This window comes from Echiichthys vipera (assembly GCF_963691815.1).
Source record: "Echiichthys vipera genome assembly, chromosome: 14".
Lineage (NCBI taxonomy): Eukaryota > Metazoa > Chordata > Actinopteri > Perciformes > Trachinidae > Echiichthys > Echiichthys vipera.
The window spans coordinates 9,014,008-9,021,677 of record NC_139839.1 but is presented as its reverse complement, the minus strand read 5'-3'; the positions used below and the strand labels follow the sequence as shown (position 1 = coordinate 9,021,677).

Below are 7,670 nucleotides of genomic sequence, written 5' to 3'. Positions count from 1 at the left end.
TAGAAAGTAGGGAAAGTCTAAGTGATATTCCATGTGATTTAAATGTAAAGTCGGTTTCAAATGTTGTGGCTGTGGTTTGGCGTAGCCTATGTTGTACTGTTGTATGGAAAGACAAATGGTTAAATGTAGATTGTAGTATATGCCTTTGCTATAGAGGAATATTGAGATAAAGAGCGAGATGGTGGGGTGTAAGGTTGTATGAATTAGATTTATGGGTTTATGTTAGCTTACATTTCACATCATTGTAACATACTCTTTTCATTAAGGACACTTATAAGGTGAATTCAAGTAAAAGCATTGATTTATGATGTCCTGTGAGTTGCACAAAAAGGGCAGCCCACTGAAGACGTTCTGTCTAATTGAAATGTCTAGTCAAATATTAAAAAGCTCATAGAGGCAGTGCAAAGAAAACATGTCAGTAAACGAGTAAAAAATATTGCCATCCTCATCCTTTTACTCCTCTCGATTTGCTATGCTCCGGAAGAGTAGGATGATGTGGTTTGTACTACACTGGGGTAATTAATGATCTGAGAGTGAGTAGTTGTTACAGGGAACCATGCACAGTTAACAATCCTCACCCATTACACCCTGTTAAACCTCCCTTGTCCTCTCTTTTCCTCAGTTGTCCATCCGCCCGAAGAGTGATAGACACATTCCTCCATGAAGCTGAAGGAATAAGGGATTTATTGACCATACGAATGTGGTGGTTTTTTTATTCTAACGTAGTGTATGGTGACATGTCATTGTTGTCTGACATGATAAAGGAAGCTGTGCAAGAAAGTAATGCAGTCAGCAAAATGTTGATGCAGCTGATTAGATTAATCTGAACTCAAAATGACAGTTAGTGGTACTTATTCTAAAACAGTGCCAAGAAAAGAACTACTGTATACTAGCAGTCACATAGTAGGTTGCCTGTCTGTGTCAAATTTCTATAATTAAGGAAAATAAAGTCAAAATTCTATGATTCCAGCTTTTTAAATGTAAATATTTCTAATTCTGTGCTCCTATGACAGTAAACCCGATAATTATGAGTTGCAGACAAAACAACATATAAAGATGTCATCTTGGGCTTTGGGGAACACAGACTGTAAAAAATAGAATACAACAAGTGACAGTATCTGCAAAGTGTTTTTAAGGATTGATAAAAGTGGTAATAGTTTAGCCTTCTGCTAAACGTAGCCTCACGACTTTGGGGGAAGTTGAGGAAACAGGACGGTAATCCTCATAGAAATGCTGCTATATACCGCCATCTGGATGAAATGAATGGCTAGTAGTTGTACTCTATGAAGCCTGTGGTGGGAGGGGCTGAGAACAGAGAGGGGAGGAGGTAGAGCTGCAGGAAAACTCTTCAAATTCTGGCTTTTTTTTTGGCATTCTGCCTCGCCCAGCTTATAGGTTGAGGTCTGGTTAAAGTTTAAGCAACATTGTCTTAATGGCTAAATATAACTAGATAGAAAAGAAACACCTTTTGTTACAGTTGAAGTGAAAGGCTTTGAAAAGGCCTCTGAGAATACAAAGTGGTATTGACCGTTGAGCAGCCAGTTCAACTGTAGTATTAATTAATCAAATAACTGTCATGTTATTTAAGGGACATTTTCTGTGACTAAGCAATAAAATACACATCCAAAAGAAAATATATACCCGGCTTAATCAAAAATGACATTTCTCATCATAGAACATGGTCTAAACTTTAGGAGTAGGCTGAACAATACCACATACAGTTTTGTTTTCTGTTTGGTGAAATATATAAGACATACACACAATCAACTGCTGCACATTCCCAGCCTGGGATCAATATAGTATTTCTATTCTATTCTAACTATTTGTAAAGTGACGGATGATAAATGTAAAAGGTACCATGTCTCTCTCTTTAATCCATGCACATATTATAACGTCGAATGCTGGCTAAGCTTCTCAACCCTCTGCATATTCAGCATACTGAACATTAGAGTTGTTGCCATAGCTGTTCAAGAGAGTCGATGTTTGTATTCTGGCCAACATTCATTTTCTGAGTCTTTCCAGTGGGCTTTGAAATATTTGTTTCACAGCAAATCTCAATTTTTCTCCAAATGTATTTAGGACCATGGAGTGGCCATACATTCAAATCAGGAAGACATGGTTTTCATGATCTGTCATAACAGCAGCCTTTTGTTGGATGGTGTTGCCACCTTGTGTTCAAGACAAGAGACAGTCTGTCAGTTGATGACTAGCGCGTGTATCTCATCTGACAAAATATGTGATTTGGCTCCATCGTGTGGTCTGTGATGAACATTGCATCAATTGCAACTTCCTACTTCAAGCACACCAGTAGTGACTGTTTTTGCAGAACCACCAGATGTTCCAGACAAAGGAATGAAAACCCACTTCAAGTAACTTCCTTCCATCTGTGTTACACTTCGAGTAACTTCCTTCCTTGTTCTTTGCAAAAGTCGCTACTGAAAAAACAAGGGTAGTTCTAAGTTCTAAGTATGCCTTAGATTAGCTAGTCCACAACGACTTCAGCTTCTTAAATCTTTAAAAATATGCTACATAACCAGTTATCACAGTTAGACTTCATAAAGTCGTGTTGCATCAGATAAATATAAGCCCGCCTGTTAATACTTATGTAGGGGGATGAGATACCAATATGCGATTTATTAACTGTGCACACTGTGCTCATCTGAATGTAGACCATCTGTCCTAAATTTACAGTAGCTCACCTCGGTTCAATAAGTTGGTCAGTTACACTAGGGCTCTTTTTTAGCATATATAATTGGAAAAAGGTGCTAGTGACAACCGTCTTTAAATTCATGCAACAGCAAACACACAAGGTAGTAGCACTATACGTGAGTGCTGCTGATTTGAGTGCCCTCTTTGTTTAAGTTTGTGTTTTTCTTTATGGACCATACTGAAGCCAAGCCTAGTACAGTTTTCTCTGAAGACACGTTGGTTGCTGTGTTGTTGGTTTCTTTGTTTCTGCCTTTTAATCTCCTGTCCTTCCCCACTGAGCTTCCATTTCTCTCTGACTTTTCTCCCAGAGCCGGGACCGTAATGTCCTCCAGTTATGTTACTGGACCATCATTTCCTTTGCAACTCCAACCTAGGAACAGTACAACAGAAGAGAGTCAGTCTCTATGGATCAACAATCAGGAGGAGGTCAATCCTAATAATAGTATAATAATAAAGTCATAACACAATCAACAGAAAGTGAGGTGGTTGAGTTTGTGGCATTGTAGATGAGAGGGAAGAGATAGAAATGGGATTCATAAAGTGAATTAATTCCAATAACTAATAGAATTGAAAATTCTCACTTAGGATATTTACCTCTTCTTCCCTGCCTGCACCACAGGTTCACCCCGGTGATGACATCATCATCAAGGGGCTGCAGCGAGGGAAGACACTCCCAGTTCTGCAGTCTAAGTGGCGAACAATCAGGTTTGCATGTCAGGTGCATGTTTACTGATGCAACAGATATAAGCACCATCATCACCTTCCACCCAGCCATGGAGAGGCCAAACACAAGAATGGGATTAGCAGGAAGCAGAGCACGAGGTATAAAAGCAGCAGTACCTGTATGTGTGTGAGCTATGTTAGTTTATTATATTATTTAATTCATAGTTGAGTTTTATTAAAAGCAAAAGCATTTCTTTATTTTCTAAGTAATACAATAGTTTGGTATCCAACGAGGGTTCAGCTACAATCTTTACACATTTTGTTTGTTTTGAGTAAAAACAAAAACCATTGCTGTTTATACCTGGCTGTGCATTTGCCAAGGGCACAGGCCATACGTATGGGTAACCAGGGGGCTGGAATGGATACCACAGCAGGATACCCAAGAGGTTAAAGAAAAAATGACACAAAGCAACCTGAAACAAAAGAGGAGGTGATGATAAAAAGATGCCTGACTAAACGCGAGGCATAGAGAATAAACAGCAGTATGCTTATATTCCGTCATGTCATGGTCTCTTTACTTTTTCACGAGTTACAGTATAAACCATAGGAAGAAACCACATGCATGTGAGTCAATTTAAAATCTAATAAACACATGAAAAATGCCCCACTGTCATTTCCAACTTGACATGACGTCTTCAGATGTCTTTTTTTGTTTGACAAACAGTTCAAAACAAAAGGATATTTAATTAACAATTATATAAACTGAAGAAATGCAGCAAAATTTAATAAGTGATTTGAAAAATTATCAAAATAGTTGCTGATACATTTTCTTCAATCAACTCACTGATTCATTGATTCAGATGTAGTTTCGATCAAATTGGACACTTTAAAAAGCCTACAGTAAATACTGAGTGTGCTTGCCAATTGAACAAAACCTACTTGAACATTAATCGTTGGTAATGTGATGTGTTTTCGGTGTTTGGCAGCACATGTGTATTGTTGCTTAGGTGTTCAGAGTGGCCAAGGGCTGCACTAGGACTGTTAGTACCACATGCTTTGTAGCTGGTTAATTAGATGTTTCAGGCAGAGACTTTTTTACACTACTGAGTGGTTATCAGGTGTTTTTTCTAAATGGTTCTGCCTAGTTGGTAGATGGTTGCCACGGTATATGAGGCTGGCTGTGTGGCATCAGCTAGCTTATCTCCAGGACTAGCCAGGACAGCCAGTGTAGCTGTTGTGGTTAAGAGGTTGGACCTGAGGGTTAAAGGGTAGGCTCTTTCAAATCTGATCACACCGATCCCTGAGGGTTCATGAGTATATAACAATAGCTACAATAGGTACAATAGCTATATGACAATAGTTTTAGTTCCTCAATTTGACAAATATATGATAATTTAAAGAGTATACTGAAAATTTGAGTTTAGGAACTGTGGAGATACCTCTGGAACTAAGTCATTCTCCTGCACATGGGGGATTTTTACCGAACATGCTTAACCATTATCTGCTGCTGTCTTGTTAATGCTATACTAATTTAGCAGGAGAGTGTTGCATGCAACTGTAAAAACACAGCTGTGATTTATTCTCGTAGTGGAAAGCAAAAAGGGAAAAACTTGCTAGAAACCCTTGTCAAAAGCTTATTTCCATGTATAATAAATCATAAATAAAGTACTAAAAAAAGTAACATTTTAGGATACCATTATGATTCATTTATTCTAGACTGGGAGGACTTCTTACCTCCAGCTAGTTGGAAGGCAGAGCTTAAAATGTAAAGGGATCACACAAAGATGTACAGGAGCAGAAAGAGCAGCAGGATTTTGCCCAGAGCAGATGCCAAAGTTTTTAGTCATGTTTCTGCCTGAGTTTCCATGGTCAGATCCTGGAGGGCATCAATTATGGATAATTGAAAAGCAGAATTTTTAGTGGGTAGTGGCTGTTGTATTGTTTATACACAGTTAGAAACAAGCTATAACTGTAATAGCTACTCCAACATGTATGGCCACATTCTGTATTAAAGTGCAACAAAGATTTGTTTCATAAACAAAGCGTTTTGTTCAAATAGCAGCATTTCAACATACCTTGGGTTTTTAAAGAAATGGCGCCTTAAATTGCTGTTGAAGTAAAGAAAATGTTGCCTCATACACTACTTCATACATCGAATAGGGAGATAAGAGTGGCCGAATGAGACATGGAGTTGAGAAACAGGAGGAGGCGATAAAAGGCAGAAAAACGAGGAAGGTGCTGCTGTGTAGTGAAGATGAACTCTATTAGTAGAGCCTGGTTGACTGATGGTATAATGGAAAGCTAAGACTCTGCCTCATTCTTTCTTTTAATTCCTCTTTGTCACCTCTTTGAGACTATCTGCACACCATATTGTTTCAGTTTGATACTCCATTTACTGCTTAACAGACCACTATAGAAAAGAAAAAAAATAATAATTAAAATAGTGGCTCACCTGGTAGAGTGAGCGTCCTCGCCGTAGTGGCCCAGGTTTGATTTTCAAGCACCAACACCTTCAGAAGAACAGCACATTGTATGTACAGTATGTACTGTGTCGATATCAAGAAAAGCTAGCAGAACCGGTTATATTTTGTGTTAACTGAATAACCACAGAACACAAATTAATTATCCTGTAGCTTGTTTTGCACATCACCAGACATGTTGGAGCCTGACACATTGAACACACACAGCTCCACGAAATAATTGGGAATCACCTAAAACGTGCGTCCTCGCCGTAGCGGCCCAGGTTTGATAGTGACCTGCAGCCCTTTGCTGTAATGTCTCCACCATTATATATCAAATCTGGCTGTACTATCAAATAAAGGCACGGGGTAGTAATCATAAAATACTGATTTATTACTTATTACTTCTATCATGTTCTTGCAGTGCATGTGAGTGTATCAAATGGCAAAAAAAATCTTCCTTAATGCAGGTATTATGATAGTCAACTACAATAAGGAAAGTAAAACAGCAACATCTAGTGGACCTGAGCTGATTGTAGCCATGTTAGACAAAAGCTGTTAAACAGTAAAGTTTGTTCTTTCTGGGCCTGGCTTTGTGAATTAAAACAGAAAAGACACTTCTCAGTTATTTAAATCATCATTGTATGCTGTAGAATAAAGATTTCTCTGAACTGGAACTTTAGATTGCTCTGTGTCATAGTGTCCTTTTTTGATACTGCCACTGGGAGTCACCAGACAGTTAGACATTTGTCTATCCTACACAGAGGTGTTACATATTGTAGACATTTTTTTTGTTTCAGGCAAACAGTAGAATCACAAGTGCTACATTTTGGTTTGTCATTTACTGTATTGGTTTCCACATTCACATAAAGTCAAAAGAGGAAGAACAAAGTCAGATGTTTTGTTTCTCAAGACTTCACTCATAAATACATGGCTCTCAATGCCACCTGGTTGCCAAGCACAGATCTACTGTATCTGACCTCGGTCCCTCTTTCAATAGCTCTGCCATCTGAATCTATGTCTTGCATAGGATTACTGTCAGTATTAGCTACTATGGCAACACATCACAACTCAATGCTTACCCCATCTGCTGTTCCATCTCTGCAACTGTAGACGTGCCTGTGTACATTTGCAGCTGGCTGGTACTGCAATACTCAGTGCCCCTGTACTTCATTCAGCTGATGCTTCAAAGTATATAGCAAAGAAAGAGTCGCCCACAATTATAAGAGGCTAAGGCTCCTCACGCATCAGAAAAAAAGAATAAAACTGAGGACACTCAGCCTAAGGCTAAAAGTAGCTTCTAACTGGCAGTTGGGAGAAACTCCTAAAAATAAGGAAAGATAGATGTGGTCCAGAGGTCTCTTAAGTAACTGAAGACTGCACATTTTCAAGTCAAATGCTGCTGTTAATAGGTCTAGCTATGTAAGCGACTTGAAAAATAAAACATGAGCACACTTTTTAAAAACATGCCAATACGACTGTTGAAATCTCATCAAATATCCAATCTGAACACAGCTGCTGTCCTTATGAGGCAGAAAGCGACCAGCTTTTCAGAGCCACTTTGCAAGGCCTAAGGGTTTGAGTTTCTGATACTCAAAACAGAGACTCAAAGAGTCCACATGAAAGGAATGTGTCACCAATAACTTGAGGCTACAGAGTGGGGCTTTTTTTTCCAATTGTATCTCCCGGCTACTTGAGCTCTTCATTGTAGAAAATTGCATTTCACAGTTTTGCTGTTTCCTCTTTGCAAACTTCTTAGGACTCCAATGCATGAATGATTCTACTCTATTTCAAAACTTAACTTGTTTCATTCACCCGCTGCAGTGTCTGTTGCGTGCA

The 7,670-nt window shown here is 38.7% G+C and overlaps 1 long non-coding RNA gene across 2 annotated transcripts; it reads right to left on the bottom strand.

The window, feature by feature from the left end:
- Positions 1-192: 192 nt before the first annotated feature.
- LOC310956567 lies at positions 193-5,883 on the bottom strand. 2 transcript variants are annotated; one of them, XR_014593483.1, is made up of 3 exons: positions 5,825-5,883; positions 3,304-3,395; positions 193-3,079 (listed from the first exon to the last, which is right to left on the bottom strand). It is a non-coding gene; the product is annotated as an uncharacterized lncRNA (long non-coding RNA). The 2 variants fall into 2 exon arrangements; XR_014593484.1 differs by lacking the exon at positions 5,825-5,883 and adding an exon at positions 3,734-3,796.
- Between the last annotated feature and the right edge of the window lie 1,787 nt (positions 5,884-7,670).